Source organism: Manacus candei, unplaced genomic scaffold (assembly GCF_025592945.1).
Source record: "Manacus candei isolate 608988 ecotype Guabito, Panama unplaced genomic scaffold, ASM2559294v1 h1tg000013l, whole genome shotgun sequence".
Lineage (NCBI taxonomy): Eukaryota > Metazoa > Chordata > Aves > Passeriformes > Pipridae > Manacus > Manacus candei.
This window is the reverse complement of record NW_026138061.1, coordinates 410,948-427,941: the sequence shown is the minus strand read 5'-3', so window position 1 is coordinate 427,941 and position 16,994 is coordinate 410,948. Positions and strand designations below refer to the sequence as shown.

At 38.2% G+C, this 16,994-nt stretch overlaps 1 protein-coding gene across 7 annotated transcripts in view; it reads left to right on the top strand.

The window, feature by feature from the left end:
- Positions 1 to 16,994, top strand: part of TRPS1 (transcriptional repressor GATA binding 1) — a 210,431-nt gene that overhangs the window by 21,278 nt on the left and 172,159 nt on the right. The window contains exon 1 of one of the 7 annotated variants that reach the window (XM_051778427.1): positions 7,649 to 7,671. The exons of the other annotated variants lie outside the window; for them this stretch is intronic. The gene's annotated coding sequence lies outside the window, so the exon portion shown is untranslated. Of the gene's footprint in view, positions 1 to 7,648; positions 7,672 to 16,994 lie in introns of those variants that run through there. 7 annotated transcript variants of the gene reach the window in all.

Genomic DNA, 16,994 nt, shown 5'->3' with positions numbered 1-16,994 from the left:
TGGTATGATACTGATCTGCAGTATCATATAATCCATTTAGAGATTTTAATTAAAAGTTTGATGTGAAGGCTGCATAGTAGTTCCCTGTTACGTTTGAAGTTTGACAGTGGTCCATGATCCAAAAATTTAGGAATGTTCATTCAGGAGAATTACGGTCCTAGATCATTACATTTTGCTTTCATTTCATCCTGTAATTTTTTTCTCTCCTTTCAAACATGATTAAAACCAATAAGAAAGGAAACATTTTAAGTGATTTGCAAAGTTATTTGATTTTTATAAAATTACATGGTGTGATGTGCTGTATGTGCCAAACTGCAGACAGACTTTCAGCTCCCAAATTAAGTACACTTTTTTTTGTTCTGGTTTAAGCCCATTGAGACTTCTGCCAGTTAGTTTTTTCTCTTCTGTGATCATCTCATGGATAATAGTCTGATGTTGCAGATACTTGCAGGAGCATAGCGAAACTGGTAGCATCATGTATGTGGTTTGATTTTTAATGTATAGCATATTAAGGCATATTTCTATCCTATGAAACTACTGCAGTATATATTAAAACAGTTGCTGGACTCTTAACTAATCTAATATGAATAACAAAGGTACACAATAATTAATGCTTAAGAGAATAAAGTTTTTCTTTAAAATAGAGAAACCTGTATTTAAAAAAATACTTAGATATTTACCTTTAAAAAATATAACTTTCAGATTTTAATCTGTGTTACGGTCTAAGTCTACACAGCTTTACGTACTGTTTGATTGTGTATATTTACCTATTTGCTGCCCAAGTTTTAAGTAATGTCACACAACAATCCTGGTGGAAATGGCTAAACACCTGGAACCAGTTCGTGGAAGTGATTAAATCAACTTTTGCCAGAGACTTCCTATGCTGATACAGTGACACCAGTTTCTCCATTTTACATTCTGCTTAGTGACTCTCATTTTCAAAACTAAAATTACCAGAAACTGAAAAAAGAAAAAAAAGGCAACAGAAAATTCACTTTATTTTTCTGTTCCATGTAGGAAGACAGAGCATGAGATGATGAAATTTGTTACCTCTACAATTGGATGAACAACTGTACACTGAACAACTCATGTGTAATTCTTTGTTTAAATTAGTTTTAAATACAAAACAGATTTGTAAACCTCTTCTTTTTTTGATTTCCTGCACACCTTGGGCATCATTGAATTGATAAGCAATACTTTAAAGAGATTTTTAATGATTCTTAATATAATTCCAGCTTCATAAACCATAAAAAAGCTTTCTTATCTAGTAAATAGAACACATGGAATGAAATCTGTAATATATATCAACGTAAAACCACATGTAAACACAAAAGATGATGTTGAGCCCTGTAACTGTTTAATTAAGTGCATATAGATATGACATTTACAAGTCATTATCCAAAGGAAGACTCCTTCCTTTGATAAAACAACTACACATAGTGACAGCTGACATACTTTAATAATTATTTCCTGAGTTTTCACTTTTCAGACATACAGTGAAAACATAAATAATTTCTTTTAACCTCATTGTATGTGTATGTTGATGTTTTTGGCCTGTCAATTTAAATCACAATTAAAACTAGTGATGTATAAATTACTGTGATTAAAGTCTATATTCATGTAAGTGACTGCTAGTGGAAATAGTACAATGGATTTGAAACATGCCATGTACTTGTTTGTCTTTACTTTTTGAGGTATTTGGCACAAAATCATGTTGTTTCATTAAATCAGTAATGTGCTGCCTTTATTGGGTGATGATGGCAGAAATACTAAGTACTGTTTTCAGAGTCCCTAAATATTTTTTGTATTTTCCAAATATCCCCTACCTGGGGTATTGTATTAAGACAAGTTGATAGTGTGTAGTTCATAGTATATTCTTCCTTCCTTAGTTTAAAATCCTGAGCAGATTTTTGATCCTGATCTTCAGATTCTGGAACTCAATGAGAGTCAGCCACAGTAATTTATGTAACACAAGAGAAAATGCTGGGGGGGGTTGAGTCCAGGGATGGGAGTTAATATCCTGAGCAAAGGCTGTGGAAATAAGGATGTATATTTATATTAATTAATTACAGAGCATTAAGAAAATAAGACCAAATCTAGAAGACCACTTATAATTAATCATGGCTTTGCCGGAATAATGTCTACTTCTGACTTTTCCAGTGCCTCTTGCAATAAAGTCTGGAAGATACTATTGGACTGAATGTCCAAAGCTTTGTGCCCAGTCTGCTCACAGGACGACACAGTGCCAGACCTGGACTATCAAGTATTCAGCTGAGAACTATTAACAGAAAAAAAACCACCCAAAGTTGTCACAGCTGTGTCCTTTTAAGGTCAACACCAAAAAGACTTGTCAAGTCGACAGAGGAATATGACTTACTGATGTAACCCAAGGCAAAAGAGATAAGCAATAAAAATAGTGTTACATTTCTGTTTGATAGAGTGACTTCTTCTGACAGCTTACATAGAGAACCAAGCAGAGAAATGCACTGAGTTAGTTACTGTGACAGTGAAGCTGATAAATCACATACAGATTTGATTGTACCAATTCCAGTGGGTTTTGGAGCCTGAATTTTGGTATTTTTAATAAGGATTTGGGTAAATTGGTCAAAATATGCCAGAACTTAATTTCGCTGAAATAAAACTCCTTGAACTCCTTGGTAAAAAGGTAAATATAAACTGATAGTTTATTTCTAATAGTGCTGTTCTTTAGTATTCAGATGAGGAGATAAGGAACAAAAATTGATTAGACTTTCAGTATTCCAGCAAACTTTTTATTTTGGAGAAAAGTATACCAAAGATAGGACTCTCTCATAAAAGGGGGTCCCTGGGTGGAAAGAGAGTGTATTGCTTGATGTGGACCAGTTCATCACCCTTATGTCTGGTTTCTGTATGGTATGGCCAGTTTTGTGTGCATTTTAAACATGTTTATAGTCAATGTGAACTAATAACTGCTTCTGTAACCTGAACTCCCGTGTAACACAGTGCGCCAAATTCTACCTAGAGCATAGCTTCTGCTGTGTAATACAAAAGCTGAATATCATTAGCATATCTTACAGAAGTATAGTTTCAAAGCATTTTAATGACAAGGAAGGCATTGTAATCCTCCTCTGCATGTTATTTAATGAATCTGTTTACTTGCAATAATGATTTTGCTTTTCTGAAGACAGCACTTGTATTTCCTGACAGATAAACATTATTTTCTCCTGCAATCTTTTTTTCCTCCCTCTCTTCTTTAAAAAAGACATTTTTAAGCATTCCCTCCTTTAAGACCTGGCTTATTTTCATTCACCTACACCATTGGGGGTGGCTTTGTGTTCCCTGTCTGCTGGCAAGGAGGGCTGCAGGTGTGCAGGACCTGGGTTGCCTGGGTGTGCGGCAGTGCCTGGGCTGCTCGCAGCCTTCTCGCCCTCAGGCGGACTGGGAGTATGGCCCCTGGCCCAGAACCTGCAGTGTGGTGACCTGCCTTGTACTGCATCTGGGTGAGGAGTGGGTGCTGGTTTGGTTTGGACTCTACTGGAGGTTTTTCAGGTGTCTGTGACACTTTGCTGGCCAGTTCCAGCTGGTTGAGTTTGCAAAAGCAGAGAAGGAGATGGGAGCTCTCTAGAGAAGTGAGCTCTTTTAATCCAAGCCTGAGCCACCACCAAAAGGGATGGTCTGACTGGCTTCCTGCCAGCCCCAGGGTGTGAGCAGGGCATTTTTGACCAGAGTGTGGGTGCAGGCAGAGGGCAGCGCCTGGGCATGCAGAGAATGGTGAAGTGACGGGCAGGGCTCCTTCAGGGCCAACAGGACTTAAGCCCATCATGAAATTGCACCCTCAGATTCTGGCTCTGCCCTCTGGATCTGCCCGTGGCACCCTCTGCTTGACTCAGTGGCAACTCTGCTCCTAATGAGAAATGTCACAAGTTTTACTTTGAACTGTGTCAGGGTTACCCTCTCTGCATGCTTAGTGGGGGAAATCTTCAGTCTTCCCACTTTTCACAAACAGAAGTGAAACACCAATATATTTCCAATGGGGAAAAAAACCTTTATGTGCTATGTCAGGCAGAAACGAGATGCTGGAAAGGACTGCCAAATCAAGGATTATCCGAGAGCCCTGGTTCTAGCAAACAGTCTGTACCACAAATAAATACATGTTTAAATGCATTTCAGTGCAGCAGAAAGAAAAAAAGGAATAGTGATGTATTGTGCTAGTGTGGAAAAAGAAGAAACTTGGAACAAATGGCCTGGTGTTTACACAGCTAAACCAAAATAATGTGTGAAGATTGGTCAGGCCCAAATGAACCCCATAAAAAGCTTTTTAGGAATTGTAAGAGTTGCACTGGTCAGTTTGACCACATCAGGCTTCTCTGCATAGCCATCTGTTACCATCTCTGTTTTTACATTGTGGATTATGTGAGAACAGGGGTGTTGCAACAAACTAGAGAGATGTGGTAGCCCTAAGACTGAGCAGAGAGACAGGTCCCCTTTGAATCAGAGCAAAAGTTTTTATTTTCTTCAGTGGAGAGAGCTGTTACCTATTTGGTTTCATCCAAATAGATTAAGTTCAGTTGAAAACTGTAACATGCAGAATTTTAGCACGTTTTGTCTTACAAAAAAAAAATAAAATAAAAAAGTCTTTTTTTGATGACTAGCATGGTATAGTCTCAAAATGCCTGAACTCGCTCTACATGCATCCTGTCTGTAGACCACTGTCCCACTCAAACTTTGTGCACAATTTACTGAAAATAATTTACCTGATTCTTTTTCCACTTTTAAATGTAGCTCTGGTTAGATTGTCCTGGCAAAGCAGTGTTGGCAGCCCTGGGTGTGTCTTTTATGAAACTTATGTAGAGGGCTCAAGAACTGCCTTCTCATTGCGTTTTTAATAACCACCTTCAAAATACAAAAAGAACTGTGCAATGCCTGTTTGGAGTATGGCACAATCACACATATAAATGACTAGTGCGACAGTTAGATGGAAAGGATGGCTTTTTTGACAAAATGTTTGTGATGCTACAATTAATTCCTTCTGCCCAAGTAATGAACATTACATCTCTTGTATTCAGTTTGAAGGCAGAAGATAGTGTCTTTTTAAAACTATTGACCTTAAAGGAAATGAAGAAGGTCACTATGAAAATAAAAATAGTTTTAAAAAAATAATAGAGACAAAAAATAGCCTTTACCCCATCAGCTCTTGAGGAAACAGTGCCGGCACATACATTTTTAAGGAATAGTGTGCGCATCCTGAAAAAGTGGATTTGTGTATGTTGTCCTGAAGTTCTGTGGGAATTATGAACAGTGGGTAGCTCTTTGAACATCAACCACAGTATGTAATCCCTTTTATGAAGTGACCTACCTTTATCCTAAAATTAGGTAGGGTTTTTTTTGCCTTGACAGCGTCTGGTGGAAGGATGTTTCATAGCCTCACTGCTTTGTCAGTTAAAACCCTTCCTTCTCATTTTCAGCCCAAAGTTAATCATGACTAGTCTATTTGTTCTTATGCCAACTGGATTCTAAGCTTTTCCTCCCTGATGTTTACCTGCTGCTAGCAATTGTGTTGTTAGTCTAAATGAGCTGCACTTCACATGTTCATATAGAGAAGAGTCACATCTTCTGTATCTTCATTAATTTTCATTAAAATTATTCTTTCTTGAACATTTTTAAATAGTTTTCTTAATGCAATGTCATCTGTGACATCGTTACTTATGTGTTTCTGCTCAAATTCTTGCCTGGAACATAAGGCCTTTTAAAATTGTGATTTGGACGAGTTTATATTTGTAGTCAACTACTATGTTTTCTTTTTTTTCTTTTTTTAGCTTCTTAAATCATTTAAAGTTAGTAAGTTGCCCGGGATTGTTATTTCACAGAGCATGCAGTCTTCCCTGCTAATTTTCATTCTCACTTATAATAGAATTTTCAGAAGTTTTCTATATGATATCTCTCTACTTCTCTAGATTGAAGATACTCCAAAACTTTTGGTATAATCCAGTTTCTTTAGTATTTTCTGCATAAACTCACTTGAGTATTTGTCTTATTAGCTCATCTGCAATGCAACGGCTTGAAATGAGGCTTTTAGACCCTGATGGGCTAGTTCAGATGGAAAGAAGTGACTTGAGAATAAAGTAGTAGTTTCAGTCTTGTCATTTGGCCTCAAGACCAGGCTCACTTTTTGATGAGTGTTACAAAACCAGTGTAAACATAGCCATGATATGGTTGTTTTGGAGTGGGAGTGGTTAGTGTATGATGCTGCTTTTCTGACAACACAAAGGAAATTAAGAGACATCAGTCCTTGGTTACTTGCCTAACCATAGGGTCTGCCCCTCCTCTTTTAATAAATTTTATTTAAGGGAAAAAAAGAAAGAAATAATAACGAAAAAATGACTTTATAAACCAGAGCAGAAAGTGTCTCATTAATATTGCTGAAATGTGGAGTGCTTGTAGGAAGCATAAGCCAGCACCGAGCAATTGCTGATTCTCTCCTGCAGACCAGGCACCACAATCCTGATCTGCTGGATGGCACACGTTACACTTCGTCTGTTTGCTTGAGTTTCTACTGCTGGGGTTCAAAATGTGTAGGAGAATGGTGCCAAACCAGATTTTCTGATGTGTAGTCAGGATGTTGCCAGGGTGTGCATTTGGAACTGGGAGCTGCAGAAGAGTATCCCACAGTTTAGGTGCACCCATGATCTGATGTTGGATTTTTCTCCCATAGCAAAGAAAGCCAGGCTGTCTGCTTCAGAAATCATGTGTTGCCACGGTATCTTATGCTGATAGACTGCTGTTGATTAATCTTTTGAATATTATTTGGGAATTCATTTTCTATTAGTCCATTTTAATAATTTTCTCACTTTAACACTATATATTTGTAATTACAGTAATCAGTTCAGCTGACAAAGAGAAGTGCCTAGTGCTTTCTTGTGGCTTCACTGTTTCCAGCTTGCACAGCATTGCTATGGCACTGTGAGCTTGCACAATGGTTTTCCTTTTGCCTATCTTGATGCCTAAACAATTGACATTTCCTTACTTCTTGAATCCTGGTTACAGTGTTCACATGCCAGTTCCAGTAAGCCTAAGACGTATTTCAGTTTTGCTGAGTTCAAGCAATGTCTCGTGATGTTTTGAATTCAGGGCAAAATGTAGGGATTTGGAGAGAGCGATTAGCAGCTGGTTACCTGTATAAAGAACACAGATTAACTCGATAGGCCTGCACCTACAATTTAATATGTGTACTTGCCTGCCACATAAAAATAAGTCTGTGACTTTACACTCTCTTGCTGCAGTTAAAGTTGGTATCTTTTCTGTTTTGATTGCAAGTGAAATCAACAGTTGCAACAATGTTCCTATTGTTTCTATTCCCCCATACCTGTCTTTGAAGAAAAGAAAAAAAGAAAAAAAGGATGTTTCTTTAAATCCAAACAAATCTTAACTCTCTACCTCTGATGAGTGAACCATGGGGTCTTTATTCCACTACCTCCTGTAGACTTGCCATTTCTCAGTTTTATATGATGTTTCAGTTGCAGATTTTAATATTTTCAGAAAGTCCAGTCTTTTTGCATCCTCTTTTTTTTTCCACTCAAACCTTACGTCTCGTTCTTCTGTATTTCCAGTGATTTACAGTCATGATTCAAATTGAAACATAATGAGACATCAGACGTCGATATGTCAAGCTGTTAGAAAGATGCAAGGGAGATGGTAATTTTCAGCAATTTTAGAGTCTCATCAAGTGTGTGTATGTTGCCCAGATTACAGTGTACTGCTGACTTACATAAGAGCCCTTTAGCTCGGAGGCTGGTAGAGTTCTAGGTAGATAAAGTTCAGTTTGGGCTAAAGAAGCCATACTTCTTTCTTTTGGGATTTGCAGTTTCCAAACTGGCACTGCTTCCCACATCTGTGCTCAGGAAGTGAGAACCAGCAGGTCAATGCCTACGTGGTTTTTCAGGCACTGAAGCACAGACGTACGGACCTGCAGCACCGCCGGCGCCATCGGTGATTTGGGAGCGTGTTGCTACCACCTCCGTGCCCAACCTTTAATTATCCTTGATGCTCTGAGTGTAATACAGACTTACTTGCAGTTGATGTAAGACATGAGACAAGCGTGCCATCTTGTGAGCAGGCAAAATGGGAACAGCATGTAGATTCTGTTGTGTGTGAATGAAGAGTGATTATGCACACAGTTGTTGGGTATTTTTGTTTTAGACCCAAAGGAAATCCAGAGCTAAAACAACTTGGGATGTAATGGGATTGGAAATCACATTGCTGCTTTAGATCTGGGAGTCATAAAGAGTAATTATTTTTCCATTAATAGGCCAAGGCTTATCAAGATGATATGGGATTCAATAATATGAAAGGTTATCTTTTAAAAAGGGACACTCAATTCTCTGTTTGTTTTGAACAGTAGATTGTCATGGTGGAGAAGACTCAAGTACTGTCTATATCACAAATATATGTTTACTGCAGTCTCTGTTCTTTATGTCATGTATACATATATATGCTCATCTTATCTACATACAAATGGTTATACGAATATCTTATGACATTAAGATTTTTGTCTGTGATCTTGAGCTGTTCTCATTACTCAGAAGAAGAGAAACCATGGCCAAATTATGAAGATAATTTCTAATTCTTCTCATGAATTCTTTTTCTTTCAATACATACTGCTTAACAAAAGAATTGTTTAAGAGATGCTTAAATTTAATTGGCTCTGATTTCATCTCTGTCTTCTTCAAAGGAAGACATCTTTGCAGTATAAATCCTGTTGTACAAGATTTCAGTGGGTAAGAAATTTATAGCTAATACTAATCCCTAAAAAATTGCTAAATCTGTTGTGAAACATTCTCTACAGAATTACCACAGTTTTTGCGTCCTGTATCAGTTAATCAAGTATTTTTAGAAGCTGGATTCTCTCCCGACTGTTAATGGTACAAAGATCACTTTTGCAGCCTTATGTCTTGCGGTTTATCAGATCAAACTGTTACAGGAGTAATTATTTACTCTTGACTAGTCCCATTTTGGGAAGAGTTTGCACGCTGATGTGTGGATGAAACATTTATCTCTTGAGTTGTTCGAAATAACAACTGTGGATGTTCTGAAGCTATTCCTAGACTGGAAAATTAGAAGCAGCCCTAGCTTGGATTGATTGGCATGGGGAAAGCAAACAGCAACAGATTATTGATTGGGCAGCAGCTAGTTGAGCAGGATGACATGATCTATACTCAGCCAACTGGCTCACATTTGACAGTCCTTTTATTCAGTTGTGTTTATCTTACCCCATCCATGTTGGACTCTCTGATTCTTCACCTAATTGGCTGTGTTAATTTGTAGCCCGCACCTTCAGATCTCAGGTGCATCCCAAATTCCTCTGCACAAGTTTCAACATTACTTCAAAGAAGGTGCTGTTGTAGCCTCTGCAAATAATTTTGGGACTTTTTAGACTCCAAGATGCCAGTGAACCCAGAAGTTGCTTTAACAGTTGCTTTCTTTGTAAGTGAAAACATGACAATAGCTTTCAATTTTTGTGGGATACATCGCAGTGCAACAAATCAGCCCTACATCATTGCTGGATATTTCTTAAAACTGATGAGGAACTGGACTGGGAATTGAGATGGCAAGAAGGCAGCTTTGAGGAGGAAGACAGGAGCAATGTGGTAAGGCATGCTTGCATACAGGGGATTTTTGACAATGAAAGTATTAGTGTTATCTGTGGTTAGACCTCTTTTAACTTTTTTAGAGAAGTAGTTCTATATTTTTTTAAGGAACATTTTAGATGTATTATTGATGGAAAAGAGATGCAATGTCCAACATATTTCAAAATATATCTTCATTGGGAAAAAACCCAACTGTCCGCTTCTGTTTGTCTCTGCAGATTGAAGATTTCTGCTTGACTTCTATCAGTAGTTTTTAGTTCCCCTGTATACATTGCTGTGTGCAGATTCTGCCACCCATGTTTCTGGAAGTTACATATTTACCTCTCAGGAAAAAAAAAATCAATTTTTAAATCTTTTTTTCTAATGTGTTTTATGATCCTGGCAGATTGCCAACGCTTAAATTAAATTTCCAATGTCTGTATGGTTGAGGCAAACGTGAGGGCTTTTGGCACCACCCCTTTGTGCAATAAAGAATCAAAGCCAGTAGCGTAAGAAATCTTCTATCAAAAGCTGAAAGCTAGATTCATAAAATCACTTATACAGGCATTACGAGATTTTCCCATGGAAAGTTTATGTGGGAGTTCAGCAAAAACTGATTCAAGAACAGAATTATTTGCACTATATATATTCATCCAGCAGTCAGCAGGCTGACGCTGGCACCCTTTGCCAGTTTTGAAGGATTGCCAGCACTCACTACATGAAGCTGCTGCAAAGCCACATCAGCAGTGTCTCAGGGAGTCTCCTTATTCTGCGCCCTGCTTCCCTCTTTTCCGAGCAGAATTGAAATGGGTAAAACAGACATCATACTTCTCAGTCAATGTGTGCATTCAATTCTTATGGTTATCTGAAAAATGCTTCTGTTGTAAAGCCATTTCATAACAAATTATTACGGTGGAAGCACTGTAAGAGTAGCTTTCTCATCGGCATTTCACTTCATTTCTCAGCTTCAAAAGAAACATAAATAAGAGATAAAAAGGGCAAATAATAGACAAACTACTCACAGTGAATCCATTTGCATTCACATTTGTATTCTTTTTTTTTTTCATTTTACTTTGTTTTGTCTTAGGAAAGTGGCTCAGTGTTTCTGAGTCTTCATGAGGACCATATGATATGTGCTGCAACAGAGAGTGTTGCCTAGTTAATAGCGATGATTCCAAAGGCAAGGTAATTTACCACTGCTTTGGCTGGAGCTAATATTGGGCTCTAACATCAGTTCTGTAATTTCTGACAAATGGCCAAGATTTCTTGAATAGGCACAGCTTTCTGTTTTGTGTAGGGAACACACAATCCACTCTTTTGTTGTGGTTGCCACTGCTGTTGTTTCTCCTCCATTCACAATGGAGAGTGGGGTTATTTGTGCCGAGAGGATAATCAGTGCCAAAATTCTGACTTGCTTGTGTTTAATGTGATGTTAATTTTTGTGATAGTCATAAAGAGTAAAAGAGATTTTGTAATATGGATTCCCTTGTATCCTGGTCTTCAAGACAGGAAGGCATATTGGTGATGAAAGTTTTATCTATCACAAGCATGTCAAGATGAGAGCTTACTGGATGATTCAACCCAAATGTATAGAAATTGTTTATATAGAGATTGCCAAACATTTTCCATTGCTTTTCTTTTTATCTAAATTCTTGAATAAATTACTAAATAAAATAATCTGTGTTTGGAATGTATGGCTGTGGGATATGTGGAAACTCACAGCATGTGGGGGAAAGAGTTAGAATAGGGAAATATGATAGTTTTGTAAACTTTACGTGAGTATAGGTACATCGTATATAGACTCAAGATTCAATTTACTGATCAAAGCATCCAAATAACTTTGGATTTAATAATGTCGGCAATGAATGCTAATATATGGAAATTGAAAAGCATGGAGCAACAATAGCTAGCCACGCTTACCAGTATTACCCTCCAGCATGTAGATTTACATTTTTTTGTTTTGTTTTGAAATCACAATTTGGAAATTGTGTGTTCTTTTTCCCTTCTCCCATGCTTCTGAATGTGGGTTCTCCTAAGCAAGCTTAGACAAGATTCAAGCTAAACAATAGGGCAACATCAGTACCTTTGAAGGCTCAGCTTGGATAGGTACCCAAAGCCAGAGTCTGCTTTGATGTACGTGGGCTCAACTCCGGTTGCCCTTGGTTGCCCTCTCTTACCTATGTAACTTGTGTCTGGAAACCCTTGCCAATTTTTTTCTAAAAAGAAAAAAAAATGGATATTTTTGCAAACTCATGTTCATCTTAGTTCTGGTCTGTCTGGAAAAGTACTGCAATAATGCCCTCTCCGGTGATGATTTAATAGTGCTCTTTCAGGTCTAGGCTGTAGACTTCTGACTCCTTCCCACTTTCTGAAATTTCAACCTCATTTCAAATGGAAGGTTTTTGCCTCTAGTTGGAAATAAAATTATTTGAACTTTTCTGGAATGCTAGCCAAAACCATTGTTTATCTCCCTTGCATCTTTTCCTCTTCTCCCAAGTAATTTATGGTTCCATTTGACTGAGGTTTTGGGTAAGAGAATTGTGATTCCTTTCTCTCGTATCACAGACCTCACCTGGCAGAAGGAAACAGCACATCTCAGTCTTGCTTCTTTCAAAGTCAGTGGGGCTTTTGCCATTAGCTTCAAGGGAAATACGATTAGTCCATTTTATTTTTAATGCAAAAGAGCAAATGAGTCACTTCTTGTATCCATACCTGATTGCTCTTGCCTAGGAGCCAGGAGGTCACCTTCTTTCCTCACTCTTCATCTCAAGGTAGCACTGTACTTGCCTCTGCCAGTACACTCAACTCAGATTCAGTTCTGAGTCATTTGCAAACCCTAAACTCCCACTGTCTTCAAAGGACATTTGGATTACAAAGAACACTGAGTTTACTCAGGCAGAGAAGAAATTGAAAGGTATGAGGTTGCCACACCTATCAGAAGAGTTTGGCAAGACAGTGGTTGTTTGCCCTAAAGACAGCATGAGCAGTGGGGATGGGATAGATGTGCTCACAGCCTAGGGGTCTTTGGTTCTGGCTAGTATAAGACTGAGGAGAAACTGCTATATTGACAAGAAGCAAATTCAAAACACTTAAAATATTTCTCCTTTTTTATTTCAGACTTAGATTGTAAAGTGAGAGCTACAAGATATCACTGATACTAGGATCGTTGTAATGTTCAGATAAATATTGGGCACTTTTATTGGATGTGGAGATATACAAGACTTCTTTAACAACAAATCATAAAATGCGAGAGATAATTAAGGGCTACAAACTCTCTCTTCAGAAAGAAGGACACTGTCTTAAGGATTGAGGATTAGGAGCGATTTATTTTTCACAGTGATTCAATAGGTGATTCTGTATCTGTCCAAAGGCAGTTGAACCTTCTTTGGAAGGATTGGGTATTGGCCACTCTCCAGGACAGAACACTAAATGGACCTCTGGTCTCATCTAATAGGGAATGTTTTACATTCCATAAAGGGTAATGGCAGCAAATTAATAGAAGATTCACTGAGGATAGCAGGCCTCTCATAGGAGGTGTCAGTCCTGGCAGAAGTCAGTTATTTTATTGCACTAGGCAAATCAGGCTGGATTCTCTCTGTGGTGCAGTAACAGCAGATTGGGGAGCATGCAAAGCAGCATCAGTACATAAAAATTAAACTACTTTTAATATACAAAGCTGAGTTTAGATAAATGCAGAACAGAGAAGCAAAGGTGCAATGTTCTCTGAAAGTGTGGCCTTTTAATGCTGTTTTGGAGACTAATTTACATACAAATAAAATGTCAGCTTATCCCATAATTGTCATGATAAATTGGAGCATTTAGACTTTTGCACAAGGTACTCCTTTTGCACCTTATTAAATTACTGGATCTTGGCCTTTTGCCAACTGCTAAGGTGACGCTCTCTCTACTGAAATACATTCAGGAGGGGGATATGGACCTGGACACCTAGAGAAACCAAGTTCAGTCACTACCCAAGAGCTCTGCCTGCATGTCGCCTTGAACACCGTGAATTTTGCATCTCTCGTTATTGTAGATAATTTTATTTATCCATAAAATGGCAGTAATAATAATTTTCCTGTTTCACAAACTTTGTTGAGGTTTAATAGGTTGTCATGTTTACACAGTGCTTTTAGGTAGTTGATTAGAAGCCAGGGCAAAGTGAATCTTGCCTTGTTGGGCTCTCCTATCCTAGATGGATGGCAGTGGTGGGCAGGTAGGAGCAAGCTCTCTGCAGCAGGCCAGTAAGAAATGCAGAGCAGCAAACTGACATGCTCAGGAACCTTTAAATAAAAGCAGTTTTGGAATTCTTTATTTTGGTTCCAAGATAGCATAAAATTCGACCCTATGTCACCCATGTCACGTCTTTAGACACGTTACCTTTTGCCTTTGGTTTCTCCTGAAAGTGTCTGTGTGATTATCCCAGGAGTGAGCTTAAAATGAAATAAGTACCTGGAAGTGGGCTAAAACAATCTATTTTGAAATGCCACTCCTAAACTCTCTGAAATGACCAAGTGTCTGTTTTATACCCATAGAAAAGGTTAGATTTATTCCAGTGGCTAGATGACTACCGATGTGTGCAATGCTCTGCAGCATAATAATAGAAAAGATCATTTTGAATTAATTCAATGTGAATTAATAAGAGATTTATCTGATGAGAGTTGTTTGAAGGTGATGGTGCTTTGTAGCTGAGCAGGATTTAAGATGTCCAGAAGTGCACCTTTCGAGATTTGAGAACGATTGATGTTGGAAAAGTAAATGTAAATGGGAAGGAGCAAGCTTGAACAGACTGCAGTTCTTTTTACTTGTCTCTTTGTTGTAAACTTTGTGGGGAAAAAAATTGCAAACAGGTCTTGGCAAATTGGTGATCAGGGACTAAACTGAAGAGTTTGAAAATTCAGAAGAGTAAGAGAGGAGGTGAAAAACAACGTTTTGCTGTAATGCTGCTCTACTAGTATGATGTATAAGGCTTGGTTTTCTCCTTACGTTTTCTAGATTGATGAAGCTATCATAATTTCAGTGGAGCATGAAGACTGAAGAATATCAAGTAGATGCATTCTGTACAAAATACAATGTCTGATCTTGCCAAATTTTACTGATACCAGGAGGCATGTTCTACCCTAGCAATTTCAGGCAGGAAAGAGTTGACATGCAGCTTTAGGGCTTTGTAGAAAAATGCGTATAGATTAAAAACTCCTTTGGAATTTGTCAGTTGCTTAGAGCTGTGACATCCCCTGTCTTGTATGGTGTATTTGAAGACACTGGTGCCAAAGCAGGGAGGATGTGGTCTTGTTGAAGGGGCAGTTGCTTGTCATTAAGCTTATTCTGCTATCCTACAGCTTAGGGCCTGACTCTTCAGTTCCTTACATGAAAGGGGTTGTTCTTCTCTTCTCAGCAGAGAAAGGTTTGGGCCGTGCGTTGGTTGTTTGCTGGCAGGCTTGTTCAGAGAACCACAAGCAAAACTGGGAGAGGAGCACTGTGTGTGACTGCCTCTCGCTGTGTGTCCCAGCAAGAGATGGTGGGGATGTGAAGCTGTGCGTCCCTCTTCTGTCATTTCACTGTGCAAGTGTCCACATGGAAAGGCAGAAAGGTAGAAGCCTTAGCCAGTCCTGTGCCACTGTGTCTGAGTCTGGGATAGTTTGCATCTAATGTAATCTAATTTTCAGTGAGGGCAGCAATTTCACCTGGAGTTTCCAGTGTATTTACAGATTTTTTTATTTTTTTTTTGAAAATGCTTAAATTAGAAAACATGTAGGTCTTTGAACTGTGGGCTGTACTAATGAGCTTGTTAACTTTCTGGTTGTGCTCGGCACAGGTCTGGGCCAGCCCGGCGGGCTGGGCTGTGGTGGAGGGCTGGGTGCCGGGTGGCTCCCCCAGGATGGAGCCTGCTGCCGAGATGCTTTCCCAGAAATTCAGTCTCTCAAGACAGGAGCTTTCTGGCTTTGGAGATCGTGTGCCTTAAAGCTGCTTGATTATTATATGGAGAGTGGAGAGAAGACTCCAGATTGGTTAGGACTTTATGTCCTTGATAGAAGCCGAAACTTTGAACATTTAAGGGTTTCTTATATAAAGCACGGCAGATAGTCTTTGTGGCCTATTTATGTGTAATAAACTGAGTTTTGTTTTGTACTTTGTTTTTTTTAATTATTTTTTTTTAAATTTTTTTTTGTGTGTGAAAGAAGAAGAAGAAAAAAAAGGAGAGAAATTAAAACCACAGCAGTATTTTCCCATGCAGCTATAGCAAGTATCCTACAATCTCACATGATCGGCTGTCCTGCTGGGGTGGAGTGTGGGAAGGTGTCAAAATATGTCTCTCAATTTTATTTTTTTTTTCTTAAAAGGGAAAGCTAGATGAATGCCAAAAGCCCTGCTCTCTTCTCTAGCCCTGCAGTAACAAACTACATGAGTGTATGTTATTAAGATGATAAGATTAAATTTCTAGCTACTAACGTGCTATCACAACAGCAAAGGGGGAAAAAAATCTTGAAAAAATTATGAAAATTAGTCTGACAGTCTCCTTTTAATAATATGATCACTCCCAACCCCGACAGACAGTGTAGGCTGGAATTCTGTAGGGCTTTTTTGTGGTCCTAATGATTTTAATAATACTTTGTGCTATGTAGCACCTTTCATTAGAGGATCACAAAGTACTTTACAGTCACTAATTAATTAAGCCTCACAACACTCCTGTGAGATAGGTAAGTATTAGACATATATTAAGCTGAGACACTGAGAGTTAATGATTTTTTGCTGCATTATTCTGGCAAAATGATTGATGTTCAAGCGCTGTATGTGCATTATATGTCTTTGTGTGGGTGTGTAATATATATGAGTGTAAAAGTATTAATTTTACTATCCCTTAACAAAGAGGTCCTACTTGAGCCTGTTGAATATAAATGCATATTTTCATTTAATTTTTTGTTACTGCAGCATATTGACTGATAATATCACAATCTTCATAGACCCTTAACTCAGTTTACTCTTTATCTGCTTGTGCATCTACTTGTACAAAGATTAGTCAGTGGCATCTCATAAAATTCAGACATATTTCTAGATGGACTATTTTATTAAAAAGAGCATATGACTGAGATCTGACCTAAACCTGTAGCACAAGCACCAGTCAACAACCATTCTGTTGAAATAGGCTTTGATGACAAGCCATCCCATTCAGTAAAAGTAATGAGCAATAACAATGACCTGTTGCAGGAGCTGATGATCAACAGGTAATTAGCCATTATCTTCACCACCCATAAGAAACTATTGATTACCAGAATTTACTTTTTGTTTTTGTTCGGTTCGTTTATTTTTTTAAGGAAGTACATTAGTCACTATGGTAATCCATTATCCTGAATTACAAACTGATTTTAGTAGAAGTTTCCACTTATTTGTTTCCAG